The sequence below is a fragment of the Corvus cornix genome, chromosome 1, assembly GCF_000738735.6.
Source record: "Corvus cornix cornix isolate S_Up_H32 chromosome 1, ASM73873v5, whole genome shotgun sequence".
In the NCBI taxonomy this organism is placed as follows: domain Eukaryota; kingdom Metazoa; phylum Chordata; class Aves; order Passeriformes; family Corvidae; genus Corvus; species Corvus cornix.
Genome location: NC_046332.1, coordinates 10,114,434 through 10,135,627, shown reverse-complemented (window position 1 = coordinate 10,135,627; position 21,194 = coordinate 10,114,434). Strand labels below are relative to the sequence as shown.

The 21,194-nt window shown below is 38.1% G+C and overlaps 1 protein-coding gene across 10 annotated transcripts in view; it reads left to right on the top strand.

Annotated features, from left to right (window-relative positions):
• ROBO2 (roundabout guidance receptor 2) overlaps positions 1-21,194 on the top strand; it is a 1,042,619-nt gene that overhangs the window by 394,253 nt on the left and 627,172 nt on the right. The gene's annotated exons all lie outside the window — the stretch shown is intronic.

The window sequence follows — 21,194 nt, the reverse complement described above, 5'->3', positions numbered from 1 at the left end:
CCGTTCTAAGGGGGCTTTTTAAGTGATACAGGTTAATGGCTGGAATATAAAGATGAAGAGGGCGGTCTCTGTTTTACACTGGAATTAAGCATGATTTTCTTTCCTTCACCGTCTCGGTCTTAACAGACACCCAAAGACATCATACTTGTACTGTTTATGTGTTTTATTTTGTTTAAAAGAAAATGGTAATACTTTATTTTTAGTTTTGCCTTTAACCTAGTTTATGTTAAGTGTGAGTTGGATTAAGCAAGGTATATGAGCACAGGGACCCGGGCACATCTCAACTTCTCATAAGTGTGAGTTGGATTAAGCAAGGTATATGAGCACAGGGACCCGGACACATCTCAACTTCTCATTTAGCAGAATATTGAGAAGAGTGGAGTTGTCCAAAAACTAGAATGCTTCAAGAGCAAAAGAGAAAAAAAGCCCAACAGTGTATCTTATTACTTTGTTGAGTACTCCAGCATAATCTGCCTTAGAAATACATTTTGAAGGCAGATCCATGTACAGCAGGATAAAAAGCCAGTCAGAGTTAGGGGGGGTTTTAATATTCCAACTTCTATCTCCACTTCATTTTAAATAAGAAATGTTTCACTGAAGACTGTAATTTTATTTTATCAACTAATAATTTAGCAAAAATTAATTGATACAATGCATTTTAGTGCAATTCTTAATCTATAAGAACGTCTGTCCTTTTCTCATGCTCAATATTTTTTTTTGTGGCATACTTAATTTTAGATCCATGACCTATGATCTTTAATAGACTTTCTGACAATAATGATTAGGATAGTGGATATGAGGTATCAAATTATCAATAACCTCCTTCTCTGAAATAATACTAATGAATCATCATCTGATAGGGATATTCTGCTTAAAACATTGATCGTTAACTGATTTACATTGTCCATAAAAAAACCCTGCATTTGCCTTTCTGCCATTTTTGTAGAAAATATTTCAAAATATGTACTGGTGATTGTTTTTAGCTTGCAAGGTGTTTTTCATGAGGTTTTCTCTTTTTTTTCTGAAAGCTAAAAATCCATTGGCTTGCAGTCCCTTATTTCTTCTACATCTTTTGTTGGAATCAAAACTTCCATGTGAAACATTTAAAATGTAGCTTAAATAAGCATAAATGAAATCCCTGTATTGAACTCTGCTTGGCAATGCATGAGATTTGTACAATTCTCATTATATTCTGGGAACAAATGGACCTTAAGATCACATTGGAAACCTTGATTTAAAAAGTGTGACTAAAATAGGCTCCTTAGGGATTATTGACGTTTAATTTAGTATTTGATATTAACTATCTAAAGCCACATCAGGAGAAACTAAATATTGCTTTACTCTAAGTAGTTTTCAAAGAAAGAAGAGATTTCGCAATTGAAACTTTTGTCATCCTGAACATCTCAATTAGCATATTTTAACAGTGTTTTAAACCTTGAAATGTAATTGGAATTTTAATAAAATATTCCACCTTGAGTGCCAAATTAAACACTTGCAAACCCACTTTAATTTTATTGTCTTTGCCACTGTAACAGATTTGAGAAAGTCTCATTTTAACCAAATTTATCCTCTGCTTCGAACCTGCACAGGATGCATATTAGGGCTACTAACTTTCTGCAAAAAGAATACCATGATAAGCACAGTCCCTGCTGGCATTGTCTTAAACCAGACATTGTCTGTAGACGTTCTGTTCTTGCACATTTAGGGAGCAGCAGTTTTGCCTGCAAATCATACATGAGTTTATTAAACCAAACACTGCTTTTGGGCTGAACATTCCTTTCCACAAGTTTCGCAGGACAGTGCACCCACATACTTTCTTTGAAAACATCTCATTGTCTCACCACTTCCTTTATGGCTAAGAATTTAATGATTACCACAAAATAATTACTATCATTTGCCACCCATTTGTGATTCCCATTGAAGTATTGTTTCTAAAATATGTCATATGGTGAGCCTGGAGTTAAGCAGAGCAAAGGAAGAGAGTGGATGCACTGGTGGCTGCTTCTGCTCACAGTGATTCCCTGTCATAATAACTCTGTCATAAACCCCACCATAACCATTGGGTGGTGATCCACCAATGTTATCACAAGGAAGGAGATTATGGATAACTTTGCTGGCCTGAAACACTTGTCCTTTCTCTCAGGAAGAGAGCTGCATGGAGGAGAATCAAGCAATGTTTTAAGGAACCATGGAATGTTTTGCCTTGGAAGGGACCCTAAAGATCATCTCATTCCAGCCCCTGTGCCATAGGCCACTAGACCAGGTTGCTCAGAAGCCCATCCAACCTGGCCTTGAACACTTCCAGGGATGGGGCATCCACAACTTCTCTGGAAAACCTGTGCCAGGGCCTCACCACCTTCACAGTATTTTTTCTTAATCTCTAATCTAAACCTACAAACCTACTCTCCCTGTGTGAAGCCATTCCCCCTTGTCCTGTCACTCCATGCTCTTGGAAATAGTCTCTCTCCATCTTTTTTGTGGGCTCCCTTAAGATGCTGGAAGGCCATAATTAGGTCATTCCTAAGCCTTTTCTTTTCCAGGATGAGCAAACCCAATTCTCTCAGCCTTTTTTCCGTCGTGAGACTGGGAGCAGATGCTCCATAGAGTGGTTTACCTGCTAAATCTTCCCCTAAAGGAATGGATTTGTTCCTGTTAATTACTAGCTAGAAAGAGTCACAGAACTCAACCCAAACTCGTGCACAGTGCAAAACACCTGTTTGCCTTAAGGTTTAGAAAAGAAATGTCCCTAGGTCTGTATCAGAAAAAGAAAACTAGATAAAAAATTTGGAAAGAAATCACCCTTTCTCAGTTCATATTCTGTCTCAGTTTGGTCCTAGATCCCCAGCATGGCAAGGGGGGGATGGCACCCAGAAAAAGAGGCCTTTTATATAAAGTCAGCCTTCTTTAAAAAAAACCCCAAAACTTCTTTGGAAGTTACAACTTTAAACCAAGATATTGTCAAGTGGCATATTGGGAAGTACAAAGATAACAGTTTATTCTCCAAGCCATATGGAAGGGTTTTCAGCAGCTGAGGATGGGAAATTGTGTAGAAGACTCTGACAGGCTAAGTAAAGCAAACTAAATCCCTTGCACTTAAACACCATTAGGAAATGCCTGATGCTGGATCACCAGTTTGAGGTGTGAAGGTGGGCTGCATGCTGACACAGGTAATAAATGGAATAAAGCATTTCAGGAGTGATAGGATTAATAATGTAATAGCTGACTTCAGAAGGCTTACCAGCTTTACCTGAGGGGATACTTGTCCCAGATATTGAACCAAGTCAACATTGACAACTCCATAATTTTTATCATTATTTATATTACTAAAAGAAGTTTTTGTTAAAATTAATTTATCTTTACAGAGGACAGAATGGTTTTAACTAGAAATGTGCTTACATTTTCTCTTAAGTTTATCCCAGCACATGAGGGGGAAGGCTCTGTGGGCTTGGCTATGCACTCTGAAAGGGAGGAAGCCATCTTTAACGCATTGATTCTGTTCAAATAGCATTTTGCTCCATTATCCCAAAGGAAAAAACAAAAAAAATCCTTCGAAGTATTTTGCTCTATTTTCTTTATATTGCCTACTGTTAAATCATATAGTCAGTAAAACCAATCTTTTTCTCCATAGCTTCCAGTCTGGAAATGGAAATACCGTATGAACTGAACAAATAGAAGAGAATATTTTTGCTGCTTCTTTTTGCTTCTTCCTTCCCACCAAAGGCATGTCAAGCAATATTTAACCTCTAGAACCCAACTTTTAGCTATCAACCATGACAGATATCATGTGTGCTCTAGTTTTGGCCTGCTGTAGGATCCCTTTTAGGCTAGTGATTTCCAGCAAGTCACTGAATTTGTGAAGAAAATGTACAGAATTTATGATGAATTTCAGTTATAAAATATTATAAAATAGGATTTTTTTTTTTTTTCAAAGTTAGGCAAATATTTAATTTCAGGTCAAATAAAATATCAAGTTAATCAAATAATACAAATAAAAAGTCATGAAAAGACAGAGAAAAATTCCCAAATGACCGCTTTATAGTAACACTTCACTTTTTGTTGTGGACTTACATCCCAAGTGAAATTTTAAATAAGGGAAAAATAGCTTTCAAGGTGGCTAAGGAGCTAAAAAGCCAAACTGCATGGCCATTGTTAAGCACATGCAGTATTCCTGCGAGGGGGGTGTGTGTGTGCGCACAGCTGCACAGGCACGGAGTCCATATGCCTGTGTATAAACAGTGGGCATCTGGACACGTGTGCATGTGCATGGCGATATTTTATAACCACGCTGGCAGGTATGCAGGAAAACCCAAATAGAAATGAGCCTTTTTCCTAGCACTCTTTATACTGGCTGAAGAGCTCTGGGGTTTAGATTAGAAGTGAAATAAGACAGTTTGGGTCTTGTCTTAGAAACAAGGGGATTAAAGTTGAGTTTTAAGCTAAAGTGGGTTCAGAATAGCTTTCTCCAAACTGCTGTGTCTGCCTACGAGACAGATTGCTACCGAACATGCCAAGCTGACCTCATTCTACTCTGCTGTACAAACTTAAATACTCTGATTTTTAGAGCAGAAATCCTCATATAGATGAAGGATTATATTTTTCCAGGATATCATCTTTGTACGAATCAAGCTGTTTTGATTTTTTTCTCTGTTAGTCTCCAAAATATTTGAAAAATACATTAAAAATTGTTGCTCTGCCCTTCTTTTCCCTTTATGTTCCCTTCAATTTTCTGTTGAAATCAATGTCTGCTTCTTTTTTGCAGTTTTAGAAGCATGTTACTTTGTGAAGGGGCTTTGTTCTCCCAGCATAATTCTGTTTGCTATACCCACTTTACACCCTCAGCTTATGCCATATGGCAAACTTATGTCCTCCAAGGGGATCTTTAGTAAAGCTTTCTAATTCACTCCCATGTCACCTGTGTTTCCTACTCATGATTGTCCAGAAAGTGCCCATGCACCTCACTTCCTCCAGCAGAGTGCTCAGTTAAGTTCTGAAAAGGTGGACCCAAGTACCAGAGTAACTTCTAACAGAAGTTTTATTGATTATGAACTTGAAAATATAAGAGACTTTTTCTTCTAAACTCATATTTATATCCATTAAATTAGAAATGTCTGTCGAACATGTGAATGACTCTCAGATTATGAAGCTTTAATTTTATGCCTTAGAAATCTATTAATTTAGCTGCATGTAATACTTCAAGGAATGTTTGGTTATTGATTATTTTTTAGTAAGAACTTTTTATTTTATTGTAATTATGTTTTAAAATGAATTGATTTTTTTGTTCTTCAATTACTTATATTTTATTTGCTGAAAAGAAAGCTAACTGTGTCTTTCAAAACCTAAGTAGGACAAATAAATGAGAGTAGATTTCATTAAACCACCTCTAATGTATCCTAAACCAAAACATCTTCATGGGAACTCTGGCAAAACATGCTATATTCACTTTTACAAGACCAAATGAAAGTTTGTTTTCCAGCTGTATCTCAGAGGATGACCTGTATAAGTCTCTAATCCTGAGGTAATCTTGTTTTCTAGGTGGCGTCATGTAAATCTAGGTTTATTATCTCAAGTTAACCAACAATTTGTTTCCCTCTCTAACAGATGTATGAGATTTATGGCACTAGGCCAGCTGCCATCCTTGAATTTAAACATTTTCTGAGCTATTGCTGTGGGTTGGACTAAACCGAGTTCTGAGTATTTAAAAATCTTTCATCTCATGACCATTTAGCTCTGTTCCCAGGTAGTATCTGTTTCTACAGGCTTTATAGTAAATAGTTACTGCTCTTTGCTTAGCTAAGCATCCCTGTTATCTTACCCATAGTTTCCTTGTGGTTACAATTTTGCTGATCCCCTGTATTAACATTCATGTATCAGTCTCCCTATGCATTTTGGGGATGCTCAGAAGGGGCTATTACCTTCTCCTCCATACACAACCATAGGACCCAGTTTTCTTCTTGCACTGTACCTCAAAATGCAACATCCCAGACAGTACCATCTGCATAACTGGATTGGATGCTGTTTAAAACAACCTCTATTCGTTTGACCTGTGGTTGCAGTCATTCTTAACAGCAGACAGGATATTTTCGTTTTGGGCAATGAGGAGTTTTTATATTCCTCCAGTGCAAACCCTAACACCAGAGTGAACCATGGGATCACTACAACGTTCAAGGACACTTGTATGCCTGATAAGCAGAGCTCTGGGTATGCAGCTGCTGGTTTGTTTCCCAAGAAAGTTGGCAGGTTGATTAAGATGGGGTGAATTAGGAGGACAATCTGTTACAGAAAGTGGACACCCCATAATTAAGATGCTTTTTTTTCCTTTGCACCATCTCTGCTCTTACATTTATTTCTGTATTTCGGTTTCATTCTGTATGTCTGGTTTGAATGAGAAATGTTCAGTCCACCTGGTGCTGTCAGTTGCGAGTAATGTCTGTTTACTATGTGCATTAAATTTGGCAATTAGCTGTTTGAATATATCTGTATAGATAGCCAAGTAAAATTTTATTATAATACCTGGCTGGCTGTAAAAGGGCTTCATTGACTTGGATTAAGGTTGCTCTGACTCTATACAATCATCATATGGCATCTGCTGATATGCAAGTCTTTTGGAAAAAAATCCCATGTTATGGATTGGAGAGCTATTAGAGGAATGTTTATGGGAAATCATGCAGCAAAGCTCACAGAAACACCAGTAAGTTCTTCTTTCTCATGCTTTGGCCCTCACAGATTTGAGAATCACTCAAATTAAGCTATAGGCAGTTATAACAAATTGAAACCCCACGTAGCTTAAATCTGAAAGCATTTAACATCAGGTAATGAGGCTAAATTCAGGTTAGTCTGGCTGTGCTAATAATTTCTAGCTTAAAAGTTGCTTGTCACACTGAGCTGGTGCCAGAGCTGACACATGATATGGAGGAGGATGAAGCCAAAGACAAGGCTCCTCTCGAGAAAGGCTCTGGGCCAGATTTGCTGCTGTCACAAGTGGCATCTTTTCCTTAGGCTCAGCTCCCATAGAAAGTGGGAGAAAAAAGAATCTGTTTCAAGACACTTCCAAAGAGTGGGTAAAATCTGCCATGACACAAGGTTCATTGACTTTATAGTGTAATAATCAAAGCCCTCATATCTCCCAAATACCCTAAAATATATGCCTCTTAAAACTTTAAAGTGCTTGGCAGAGGAAGATTTAAACACAGAAGTGCAATATTTCTAATTCTTCCCTGGAACCTGGAAGGATAACTCTCTAATAATTAAACATTTTCAGAAATTAACTAGTAATATAACTTTAATGATACGGTTAATTTTTAATTAGAACAGATGTGTTCTGACATTTACTGGAACCATTTTACTTTTGCAGAGCATTTCATTATTAACAGCAATTTACCTATGATTTGTGCACACACATGCCAACAACATTGTTATGTTTCTAAAGAAAGAAAATCACACTTGAATCCCAGCACATGCTTCATATTTAGTTTGAGGGTTGGGTTTTTTTTCCACTCTTATTTTTTTTTCTATTTTGGGTTTTATGATTTGTACTTAAACATTTCCAGGAGACCTTTACATAATTCAGTGGTTTTTTATGAATTTCCCCCAGGAAAAAAAATAAATTGAAATTAAAAAAAAAAAAATCTAGAGGAGCAGGAAGGTGGTTTTGCCAGAATCAGACCCTTGTGAACAAGCCACTTCCTCATCTGAGTTCACAGCCAATTACTTAGTGTTGAGAGGGCTGAATTTGGGTCTTGCTTGCAGCTGTAAGCAGGAGAGTGGAATAGCTTTGCCTTTGTGCTGTGTAACAAAGCTCAGACCTGGATTCTGAAGCAGTATCTCCATCCTCTCCAAACACAATGCAGACTTGGAAGCCAGCACTCAGGAATACCTATTCCTGGTACTCAGATCATGGTTTTCACCTTCTCAACAAAAAAACGATTGAGACCAGTGCAAAAAATACAGCTATTCATTAGAGAATTAAGGGAAAGCAATGCTAGATATTGAGAGTTCAGCAATTGAGAGGTCAAGGAGGCCAGTCAGTGGCAATGCTGATATCTTGTGTCTTGATATCAACAATGACTTTTTTTCCTAAACTCTTCAAAGATTCTCAAAACCTTTCCCTGACAACCCTTTCCTAGACATAGTTGTCTTCTGAAGCTAAGGAGTGAGTCTTCTTACTTACATTGCAGATCAAGCCAATTGCTTCCTTACTTTCTCCTTGTCCATACGGAAAGTAATTTTAGTTGTTTCGAAACTGCTTTGTTTTTCCTCTAAATATACTGTTTCCTAGATTAACAACCTCAATCTTTCATCCTTTTTGTGCTTCATGTTTTTTAAACAATTTGTCATTCTTACTGCTGTTCTCTGGACTGACTTCTTCCAGCTTCCCTGAGGGAATGCTAGAAACTCAACACAGTTCTCTTGCTGGGGTCTCAGCAATGGAATCACCACCTCAGCATGTTCCCCAAACCACTCCTATCAATGTGACCTAGTAGAACTGCTTCCCCCCACTTCCCAAACATTGCATTGAGGGTTCCTAATGGATCTGCCATTTGTCCAGACACTTTTCTGCGAGAGTGCTCCTTGTTCCCATTTTAGTCCTTTTGTATTTGTGCATTTAACTTTGTCTTTCCTAAGAACAGTACTTCATGCATTTGCTGTTGTTGAATTCCGCCTTATCGATTTCAGTTCTCTAGAGTGCTTGTGACCTAGGGATATCCAGAAATCTCTTTGCAATGGAAATTAATTGTAATGGAAAGTAGCTCATAAGGCTGCGTCCAGGACAGATATCTGCGGAATTTCAGTAGAATTTCCTTTCAATTTTGAATAAAATAAAGAGAAAACTTTTCAAAGTATGATTTTTGTTCTAAGTTCATATATTTTTATAATATGCTATCCTTGAAAATAAAAAAACATGGAACTTAGTAACATTAATTTTTTATGTAAAAATTAAGGTTTGATAACTCAGTTCAGTTAGAGTGAAATTACTGTTGCATAATTTAAGCTAAAATTCCTTGGTTTTCTGAGTGTTGCTTCCCGATCAGACAATCTCTGAGCAGATTTTAAAACTTCAGATACCACTGCCTCCAGTGCATACAGGATTTCAACTTTAATAAAATAGATGTGATTAGTAATACAGTTCAAATGCAGTTTCTTAGTTTAGAAAATTTGATAGACTGTAATCTGAGCTGTCTTGAGGATTTTTTTCTCCCTGCTGTGTCAAGCAAATTGAGCTCTTATTCCTCATAGTCCCTGAAATTAGTGTTGGGATGTAGATTTTTCACTTTTAGGCTGAACAATTCAGATGTCACCCAAATATGTTCTGAAAAACTCTTAACTGTTCTAAAGCTGCAAAAGAAATTAGTTTTCTTCTTGTGAACTTGCACAGTCTTGAACTGGTTTTAAAAGCATCTTCCTACACAGTCCGCTGAAAATCTGGGAATTCTCCTCTAGCAGTGTAATATAATTGGTCTGAGTCAGCCCTGCCCTTTTTCTTTCATTCTTGAAATTTTCATTTGGTTATGCTATGTGGAGCATAGCAGGCTGAGTGTTGAGGGATAGGTATTTGACTCTGTTTTCTCAAAAAAAAAAAAATAGGCAAATAAAAGGCTTGGTTGGTGGTATGTAGTTTGGTTGGGACATTAGAACACAAAATGCCGATTTAAAAAAGGGTATTTCAGCACCCTACAGGCCCCTATTAGGTTGTCATTATTTACCTCCTTTGTTCTGAGCACTGTGGTGGTTGGGTTTGTGAAGAAGCATCATGTATTTATTGAATTACTGGTGTCACCAGACCCAGTGAAATTGGCTCCATTTTAGGTAAACAAACTGTACATGCTAAGATTATTTAGTGTCATAAGAGCAGAACTTGTGATAAAACACCAAATAAGAAGAATGTAAAAAAATATTATTTCTAGAGCCTCTAGATGTGATCATGTGCTAAACTCAAAAGACTTGAAATTCAACACAGAAACATTTCAGTGTGATTGGTGGATAAGTTTGTTGTCTGTAATGAGGTCAGATGTTCCAGAAAACATTTAAATAATCATAATATTTTTCTGCATATCTTGATCTGTCAGAATGTGGCAGATACTCTCAAAATGGCTGTCGTCATTTCTCTTGTTTTCATTGAACAAAGTACTGCTTTTAAAAAATGAATGAGTGCATTTTCCTGGAGTTTCCACCCAGCAACAGAAGAGGAAGAGTTGAAAATTCTTTTTGCCTGGAAACTGCCTGCTTTGGGAGTTTGTAGACTCTGGCACAGAATCTGAAAGAGCCATCAGTGATATCCACTCCCAAAACTAAAACAAGGTGTTATTACTTTGATTGCTTTGTTCAACTCACACCTACCCAAGGCTCTTTCCTTCTAACATACTCCTTTCTAAAATTTACTGGCTTTCAAGCTAGGTTTGAAGTCACAGACACATTTTTTTCCCCCCATGTTTACTAGCTTTTGAAGGTGGCTATGGTTTGAACCCTGCTTACTTCTGGTCTTCCTGTTTATCTCTGCTTGAATTCCACTTTGCAGCCTTGCAGTGCTCGATCTGCAGCAGTCATTTTAACAGACGGATGTCAGAAACACAGGAGTTTTTTAGTTTTTCAGCAGGATAAAACCAAATGAAATGCTTGACTGGAGTGAAAAAGCCACGTTATTCAAACACAATCTCTTACAATGACAGCAAAAGGATAAAACAAGTTGGCTAGGACTTTGATTTGGAGTGGTATAAGAGGATTGTTGAAATTAATGTTACTGAATTAATACAGCAATGATTTACTTGTGAAAATTTCTCTTACTCTTAAATATGTTACTGCTTTCTCCTCCTGTAAAGGCAAGTTGCTGGAGCAGTTCAGGTGCCTCCTTACAAGAGTGATGGAAGTATTTTAGCTCAGCTCCAGGATGACCCAGCCAGATGATATTTTAGGCCACAGCACAGGTCCACGGCTGACATCCTGGGTGGATTTGCCCCAGCTAGTAGATAAGCACCCATGCAACCAGTCACTCATCATGCCTCCCAGTGGGACATGGGAGAAAACAGGAGGAATGGGAGCAGGAAAACTCATGGGTAAAAAGACAGACTAGGAAATCACCTACAAAGTGTAGTGCAGCAGCCAAAACTGACTTGACGCAGGGAATTTAGCTTAATTTGTTTTGCCAATTAGCATAAATATTTAATTACCTATTCCAGTATTGGGAAACAAAGGAGACAGACATTGAAACACCTTTCCTCCCACATTTACAGCTTCCACTTCACTCCAGACTCCTTTCCTTCTTCTTTTCTAGTATCTACTTCATTACTTCACAACCTTGCTAGAGAGAGATTACTCTCAGTCCCTCCACTGAGCCTACAAGTCCAGGAGGTGGGTGGTGATTTCTCTCTGCCCACTCTTCATTTTTCATTCTTCCTGCAATCTTGGATGGGTCCTCCACAAGCTGTGGCCCTTTTGCAGTGTGCCTGCTCCAGCATGATCTCACCCACAATCTCCTAGTGGCTTCAGCACAGGCCAATAATGAGAAAGCAAATTATATGATGGGATGTTAACAGGTGAAAAGTCACGGACATAAATGGTTGCCTTTCATTTTTCTTCACAGGGAACGTTTCAAATACAGTACTTGTACCAGCAATTTTATATTTTGAGGGCAAAGCTTGAATGTCTGCAGTGCTGTAGTTGACACTTGAAATGCCACATCCCAGAGACATTCTCTTGTAGAGCAGAGCAGTCATTAGTGCTTGGTGTGACATTCCTACTGCAGTGAGCAGAAGGGACTCAAGCTGTTTGTCTCTACTTAGTATATAAGAACTGGGATTCTTTCTATTTCCAGGGCGGTTTTGCTCATCTTCCCTTTCCAGGTTTCTCATTCAACATCCTCGTTTAACTGCCACTTTGCTGGATTCAACAATTTGGTGGGGGTTTTGGGGTGGATGTGGAAGAAGTCTGTTTCTGCATTTGAGTTAGAAACCTTCTAAAATTGTACCCAATTTTTACGAAAGAGGAGGAAGGGAAACATGTTTAAATCTTTGTAGGTTTGTAGAAATCTTCTGATGAGGGATGGCAGCCTCCTGCTTCTGGCAAGAGCAAACTTCTCTTTCCTACATTGTTTTTGTCATCAGAAGCCGTGTATATTTTTGAGAGAAGCTTTCTTCTTATGCGTTTGTGTTCATTTATTATTTCTGTGTGAGAGATTTCTCTTGTGTGAGAGAAATGGTGGTTCATTACCTCTTCACTGAAGGTCTTGTTGCATCCTGGGTGAGCGTGCAGTAGATCCTGTCTCTGTCCTTGGCCCTCTTTGAAGGCGACTTGTCCTCTGTCAAGTAACCTGTGTCTCTTTCAGACATGGTGACATTTCAGGGTTGATAATACATGGGTTGTGCATTATTTAGGGAGCCCGAGATGTGGGCTTGATTCAGCCTGCAGCCAAATACTAACTTAAAGACTAGCATGACATAGTGAGAAATTCCTAATAAAGGACACGGAGCTGTAAGAACAACTAGAAATATTACCTCCTCTGTAACTGAAGGCCCAAGGCTTTGTTAAAGAAAAAAAGAGAGAGGAGGTGAGAAAGGGAGGAAAGCAAAGGGAGAAAAAAAAAAGTCAATCCTATTATTACCGTAAAATTCAAAAGGTTTTTCCCATCCAAACAGTAGGAGGTGGACAGATTAAACTTTTAGAACTGTAACAACATCTCTCTTGGTGTGCTCTAGTTCAGCAAAGTGAACCTTGTAAGACTTGACATCCATCACAACATTTCCTGCAGTTACCACTCTGTTACTTAGACCAAATCCCCAGTTCTGGCTTGCAGACTATAATTTGGAGACATTAAATGACTACAATGTGGAAAGTATCTGATGATGTATTGTACTTTAGAATAATAAAAGTACTAAAATTGCAGCTTCAAGAACTAAATCAAGTATATAATTATCTGTGTTTGTAGGATTTCCTCTAAAATCGTTATGTTGTTTAAGCTGTGCCTTTCTTTCCCTTTTGTTAATAGCCCATGTTCTTAGAAAGAGGATCATGCAGTTAAAGATGTTCTTGGCACAAAACCCTACTCCCACCTCCTTTCCTTCCTTCTTGCTGACCCATAACGAATCTCCTGACTTTGATTTCACTTCACATTCAAAAGCAATGACAGAGTTTTTTAATGAAAAACATAATCCAAGTGCTTCATTTTCCTAGCTGCAATTCTCACATTTGGAGAGTGTCTTAGTGCCAAAATTATTTCCTTTTGTTTTTCTTAGTCTTTCTTTTCATATGAGTGCTATCTGGCATTAAGAATAAGCACAGTAATTGAATGTTCGGAAGCTAGTGACTTAAGGGATCTTGCCAACATACACTATACAGTTTCTTTTATCACTTTTTTCCTTATCACCAAAAGGAGGGCTTTGCATGTTCAGAATTGCTGTAGTTGTTTTCTACTCTAAAGACATTGTATCCCTCCTTTTCTTCACCCTTAACTCACTGTCATTATGTACTGGTTGCTTCCCTAGCATATCCCAAGGAGTATTTCTTCAGTATGGTGGATAATTGTCCCTTGCTCTCCCTTCGTTTTTAAGGCTGACTGCCCCACCTGTGCTCTCTCCATGCAAGGATCCTTTGAGACCAGTGAGGAATGAACCTTGAAAGCCTGAAAGCTTGTATACACCAGAGGTTCATCAGACAGCACTGTTTGCTGGATTTACTGCTTCTGTAAAATTGCCCTGGAAATCTCAGGAGGTGACATTTTGGTAAGGGAATTGTGGAGGTGCTGCTCCTGGCCCTCTTGGGAAGAAGAGGAAATTATGCAGGGTATCTTCCAGAATTTCACAGGAACAATGTAGGATTAGGAGAACTTTTCTTGAATATATATATTAAAAAAAAAAAAAGTTAATATTTTGCTTTCTCCCATATATAAATTAAGGAGTGGTTTGAATGAGGTGAATGATATTTTATCCATCCCAGCTTACATATTGACAGGACAAAAATTGAAGCCATGTGGATAAGTTAACACAGATGATTAATGTCTGCAGGCTGCCAGACTGGTCTAACATTAATTCATCTTTTCCCACAAGCTACTTGGTGCTAAATTCTTTAGAATGTGGTTGAGTTTTATTCCCCTTCAGAAAAAGACCGTGTATGTTTGTGGATTTCTTTTCGCCATGTCACATTCAGTGATCTACAAAAAATACTATTAACTCAGTAAGAATTTATTTATATCTTTATGTGTAAGACAACCCACAGCAGCTAGGGAAAGTCTGTATTATTCAACATCAGAAATGGATATATTATAGTTTTGCTTGTGCTGGATAGGGTCATGGCATTACTAGCTTTTCTATAAGATAAGATGAGTATTTTATGTCTCTTAGGTAGAGGAGAGGGAGCTAGATCAATTTGCTGTAAGAGATACTATTTTGGGAAACATCAGACAGAAACAAAATTTAGGTTGGCAGGTACACCAGCAAATCAGCAACACCACTGTAGGGTCCAGCTTTCCCTAAGAGCTAAAAGAGACTGCCTTGCACATTTTATTTCCTTTTTCATAAAACATATATATCCTATCATCAGGCTGCTTGGACATGTATTTATTTTTATATGATACTAGATAGAAAATGTATCTTAAATCCAGAGGACTCAATCAAGTGTGATCAGATTCCTGTAACACGATGGAATAATTCTGCAACTGTTTGTTGAAATGTAAAAAGACAATCTACATTTGTTTATATTTTTCCTTATCACAGTAAGGATCAAAACAACCTGTAGTTGAAAAATTTGACATTCTTTATTGTCTTTTTTATTGTTGAACATTTTTACATGAGCTATCACAACAGGTCTTTATGAGCAGGTGATAATATTGAATTTACCCCTTGACCATAACCAAAATAAATTTAAGAAAACAAGCAAATATTGTTCCAGGCAAATCTTCCTATAGCCTGAGAAAGAAAAACTGGAAAGCTTAACATCATGGAGAAAACTGCTGATATCATTATGCAAATTCTTTTGCTCACTGACAGGCAAATATTACAGTGATAAACAGTTGTCTGTCTTCATTTTTTTTTTTAGTTTATGATTTTTTCCACGTATGAATTTTAACATGGAATCCATGACAACTCTGAGCAAGTGCGCATTAAAGTGCATCTAGCCATTTCCACTTCCATAAAATGATATTTTAGAGTTACATTGGAGTGTCTGAGTACTACAGATGAAATCATGAGTATGAGGGGAAAGTGTAGCATAGGATTTAAAAATATTGTTGCCCTTTGGCTGGTCTGTCCTTTTCCAAGGAGGAAGAAGAATAGTAATCATCATTCTTCTTTTGTAATTGCCAAGCATTCCTGCAGCTAGAGGGAACGATTAGGCAGTTGCCTTTCAGCTCTTGCGAAGTGAATGCCAATACACTGTTCCAGAGCCTTATAGACTTACTTTTTTTTTTTTTTTTTTTTTTTTTCTTCATGGAAACATTGGTTTTCTAAGCTTGTGCCTCAAAAAAACATGCAAGAGACAAAATGGCCACTGTAATGCAATGCAATATTTCTAGCCTTGTTACTTAGCTTTGGCCCTAATATATATTTTTTTTAAATATTGCTTTCCAGAGTTTATCCAAGTTTCATATATTTTATTTTCCTCCTACTGCTCCTCATACTGGGAGTTTTATTGTAACAAGTAGATCCTATGCATTGAAGGTGCATTTCTGGAGGAGGAAAGTGCCTCAGGTTACCCAAGACTTAAAATCTTGTAGGACAGAAATTTTCTATGCCTTTAAATTAAGATAGACCTTTTCACTTTTATGTGCTTGTACAATTCTTGACAAAAAAGTTTCTCAGTCACACATAAAAATCCTTCCTATAACTTAGTTCAAACTGTTTCCAATTAGATTTTAATGCCAACTTGCAATTAGATAAAGTAATATTTATCAATATCGCAATACCATAATTTCTCTGTTGTCAGCTTTAAAAGCAATTGTCATAATGTTACAGTGATTCATAGTTATTCACAAGCAGTTATGCAGGCAATCACCTACAGCATTATAGGAGAAAATAAAATTAATTTATTTCCCTCTCCTCCAGCTAGTTATTATTATTTTGTGTACAGGCATTAAAACTCTCCCTCCTGTAGACCTGTGTCACAGGCACTCAGAGATGTATGTTGTTTTAGAGTATTAGTTAGGTTCCAGACCAACACCATTTATCATTTTATATCCAAATCCATGTGCCATTTTGCTGATGAGATGTAGCCCATTCTACTGAACATGTGAGGAATAGATATTTACAGTATTAGAGGGGGGAAAAAATGTGAAAGATCTGCTCAGCTGATGGTGTTTGAGCGTGAAACTTGTTAATCTCTGTAATATGCTGGTAGCACAAATAGAACACAGCTCTTTGCTGGTAAATGACAGGTTGGGTCCTTAACTGCTCAGGGGAAAGTTATACCCCCTTGCTGGTAGTAAAATCCTTGGAAATACTTATGTACTAAAGGAACTCAGGGTGAGTATAAAGGAGCTTAGCCCTATATTTTCATCATGCATAATTGCATTTTTTCTCATTAAAATCCCACTCTGATTCTAATTAAATTCATAATTGTTCTGCATTTGATGCTATAAACTGTTGTGTAGTGTTGCTGGGTGCTATTTAACAGATGTCATCCTCCCCCCAAGAGGCAGTGGTATTTCATTGCTGTGTGAATTGATCCTTCAATGTGAAACCTGAACAGGTCCCCAGATAGCCAAGCAGGAAGGGGGATATCATGAACTAGCAAGAATGAATAAATGAGGTAACCACGGAGTGTCTCTCAGAATGTGTGAGATGTAATTCCTTGCACTTCAATATGTTTTAAAAGAGTAATCTAGTTTTCTCATTCTATTTTCTATTCATAATAAACTTACAAATTCATAGTGATTCTTCAACACACAGTTCTCAGGCTCAGGCTTACAAACAATTTTTAGACATTTGCATTAGGTTTGTGGGGGTTTTTTCTTGTTAGTTTGGTTTTTTTCCAGTACAGCTGCAACTGTTTGACTCTTACACACACAGAGCTGAGAAAGTTAGTTTTGGCTTTTTTCAGATCCCTTTTTTCAAGTGTGTTAATTGTATTCGCCACCACTTCTCCTCCATCTGTGGCAGATATACATGTGCTCCTAACACTCTTCATCCTGTTTGCTTCAAAATAGCTGTTTGATTGTTCCTGAGTTTATTCTACCAAGTTTTCCTGCCACCACACTTAATATTTACCTGGGGGCTCACCCACATCCATCTCTGATCAGCTTCTCCTAGTACAAATTCCCAGTTTAGCAAATCCCACAGAAGCCTCCAGGTCTTCAATCAGATCAGAACAACTTAAATTTTAATGTATATAGCTCAGCCTTACTACTACTAATCTGAGTAGGGTCTTATGTAAGTTGAAGGACTAAAACACTGAGGCACACTAAATAATATAATTATGCTTTGCAGAAAAATGGCAGTAAGAAACTAAGAGAGAACAGCAGGATGTCAGTGGGTCAACATTAATTTCTAGTTCTTTTTTGTATAGAAATAGGTTGAGTCACTAGATGCTTTTAAATTTCTTCAGGATCCTAGAAGACAGTTGTGTTATAAAATGCATGTTACTATTTACCATACAAACTATCACCAAAATAATATCTTCTCTCCCATTCACATGCGAATTCCTGGGAATTTCCATAGGAGAATAAGGTTGAACATGTTCTATTCTGAACGTGCAGCTCTTCTTTGATATTAAACTTATTCTCTATCCCTTGTTCACATTAGTCAAAATCCAATACGCCAGAGAAAAATCTTTCCAAATGGAATTGCCTCAAAAGACAGATAAAATTCTTAGACATAGGCTGCTCATCATGAGTGGTGGGTATTAGAGGTCACTAATAGTATTCAGTATTCTTAGCTCATTATGAATATTTTTGTATGGGTACTGCCATGGTTATTTTTTTTTTTTTTTTGAGGAATGTGAAAACTGGTTTTAAAAACAAAGGGGAATACATGAAGGCTGAAGTTTCCTTGCCTTTCCTTGATACTAGCTCTAACCAGCTGCTTATTTTAATAGCTGTCTCCTGAAATTCCTGTTCCTCTCTGAAATGTTACTGAATCAGACATACAGCTGATTTTGAATTGCAGTGGAGATACATGTAACTTGTTTGCTTATAAAAAGCCAGACAAAAGTACTTAGTAAAGACTTAAAGGTTAATGCTGGCTTACTTAGGCAGGCAACTACGAGGGTGTGCAGTAGATCACTAACTCCTTCTTTACTGACTTTTTTTAACTAACCAGCCATACTAGCTGCCCCATGGTCTGCTTTTGTTGGCAGAGAACTAGAAGCAATCACAGGGATGATTCTATCCTGTTTCTGCATCACAGGCAGGGTCAGGCTAGTGGGCTTGTCTAAAACAAATGTTCTTCCTAGTTAGTGGCTGGAACAATACAGTAACATTTACAGAGTTGGGAGACAAGAATGAGGATTTCTCACACAGCTGCCATTTCTTCCCTGCGCTTCATGGAATAGCAGAGCTCACTGCATTTCGTCCTAACCAGAACTCAATAGATTGAATGCCACAAGTAGATAAAATGACGATGAGAATTCAGATATAGTGATGGTCTGTGTGGATTCATATCTGTAAACAGCACAGAGTTCTGCTTTTCACTATTAGTTAAAACATTTTTTCCTTCGGGACACAGGAGTTAATATTTTATATTCCAGTTTGATGACTAGGTTTCTTTGCTGTCAGATTTTAGTCAATGAGCCATTCTTGGAAACGTGCCTTAAGGTCTGCAGCAAAGGATTTTATCATTGCGTATAATGAATTGGAATAAATGCTCGATATTATTTACACAAAAAAGTTTTGCCCGCCCCCAGATATTTTGAAACACATATAAGTAACAAAAACATACATAACATAATAAATTACAGAAATCGATAATGCCGCACAAGAGTGAAATAATCAGTAAATAAATAACCTTGCTTTTGAAAAGATCTTGTAATTACATAAGACATGTATGGCAGTAACATTAAAATAGCTTGTCAAAACAGCAAAATAAAGACAGTTCTGATTCACTGGAACAATTATCTACTTTGAGCCTGAAAAGCAATTTTAGAAAAGGAGCCCAGTCACACACAATGAGGAGCATAGGTTTTGAGGGATTTTGTTATCCTGTGATAAACTAGGCTAGTTAAAATTCTTTGCATGGCTGAAATGACCACCTGGGGAATGAAGGTACCATCAGGAACATACCATCAAAAGCACTGCCATCATTAGTTTAAAACAAAGTGGGAGAAAAACCCCAGAATTTAAAAAATAAAAGAGAAACTAAGAGAACACCAGTTAAACTATTAGTTCATGTGGCTTTAAAGTAATCCCCAAATCTAGAAGGCAGAAAGTCTGGACAACAGAACATATTGACAAAATAGTGCAATCTAAATCATAACATGATCATCCAGAAGCAGCAGAATATGCTAATTCAGGTGCTTAAATGAAACATTAGAAAACAAATGCCATTTATTCTTGCCCACTTGACATATTCAGGCATGTGCTCTAAACTTGATGAGGAACACATTCGGCGCTGGGAGCTTGGGGTGCAGCTGCAGATGGAGCTTCAGGTTGATCTCTGGGCGGGAACCCAAGACAAGAAGCCGTGAACTGCCACCCTTGGCACAACAAAGGGCACAGGGACCTGTGGCACAGCCAGGGACTGAGAGGCACGGCAGGAGCCCATGGCTTGGGAGGAACAGCGAGACTTTGGCACCCTTGGACTGTGAGGGGATAAAAGCCAGGGGGTCTTGAAACCAGACATCTGAGACTCTGCCATGGAGATCCTGGGATGGAGCTGGTGAGGAAACCTGGTCTGACTGTTCAGGGAGTCCAGCAGGGACCTGTCAGGTCACTGGAGCCACCCCTCTGAAAGGCCTCGGTCCCAGCAGTGACAGTCTGTGACACTGGGATTGTGGCTGCCAGAGAGTCTTGTGAATGGTTACACTGGGAAGATTCCTTAACAAAACTCAGTTTCTGTTCTTAAAATGGATTGAGAATCACAGAACAAATGAGAAGGGACAGGACCTCTGGTGCATCTGGCCCAACCCCTGCTCAAGGCAGGCCAAGGCCAGGTTGCCAAGGCCTTGTTCAGTGTGAACGGGGACTCTGCGGCTGCTCTGGACCCTGGTCCCAGTGTCTTCCACCCTCACGGATATTTCTTTCCTGTAATATCTAATTCTTTCGATGCAACTTGAATCTAGAGGAGACAAAGCCAGACTCTTCTCACTGGTGCCCAAGGACAAGGCAAGAGGTAAAATGTTGGAGTCTCCATCCTTGGGGTCATTCAAAACCCAACTGGACACAGCTCTGAGCAATCTGCTATAGCTGATCTCCAGGTGTGCCCTCTGCATCAGCCATTCCATGTGAGTCTGTGATTTTAAAATCAGTCTGTTACAGTACAAACAAATTTCAGTTACTGGAATCTTCTCTGGAAGGCCACTAATGGAAACATTCTCTCCTCCTGTTTTTAATTGCATTTACATATCTAAGGCTTAACTGCTCAGACTAAGCTTTCCTAAAGTGTCTCCCGCAGGCAATTTGTTTGGTGAAATTCAAGCAAGCATACTTAAATAATTAGAAAATGAAAATTTCAGAAATGTTATGCAATGATTTGACTGTGTTACATGCTGTGAAACAAGTGGCTGAAGTCTGGTTAAGGGTTGGCTCTGATTGCAAATATATCACTGTTGTGTTATCCTAGTTTGTGCCATGGGGGAAAAATCAGCTGCCTTTGATAAGCTAAAGCATGAACAATGTTGGTTTGGATACGATCAGCAGAAGCTCACTGAGAACTGAAGTTTAACAGATGTGTTGAATAAAAATACATATATTTAATACAGGAGTTTTTTCTGCTGAGTAGGCTCTGGACAAAAGGCTTGGGCAGGTTTTCTGGACCACTCTTGGAATCTGGTGCTTCAGACTGAGGTGGCTCATGTGCAAATAAACTGAGTAAGGAGAATATCATTGCTGTCCTTTCCATACCTTCATTCAGAAATTCTGGAGGAGGAGGAAGCAGCAGCCTGAAATCTTGTTCCTTCTGCCTAGCTTAGACCATTCTTGTAGTTTTCATTGTTTCTGTGTAATTTGTTATTATGTCACAATAAGGAATGTCCTCCTTGAGGTAAACATCCCTCCATGTCGTGTCTCCAGCTGTAGTCCCTGTGGTTATAATTTCACAGGGTTTTGTTATTTAGTCAGATTT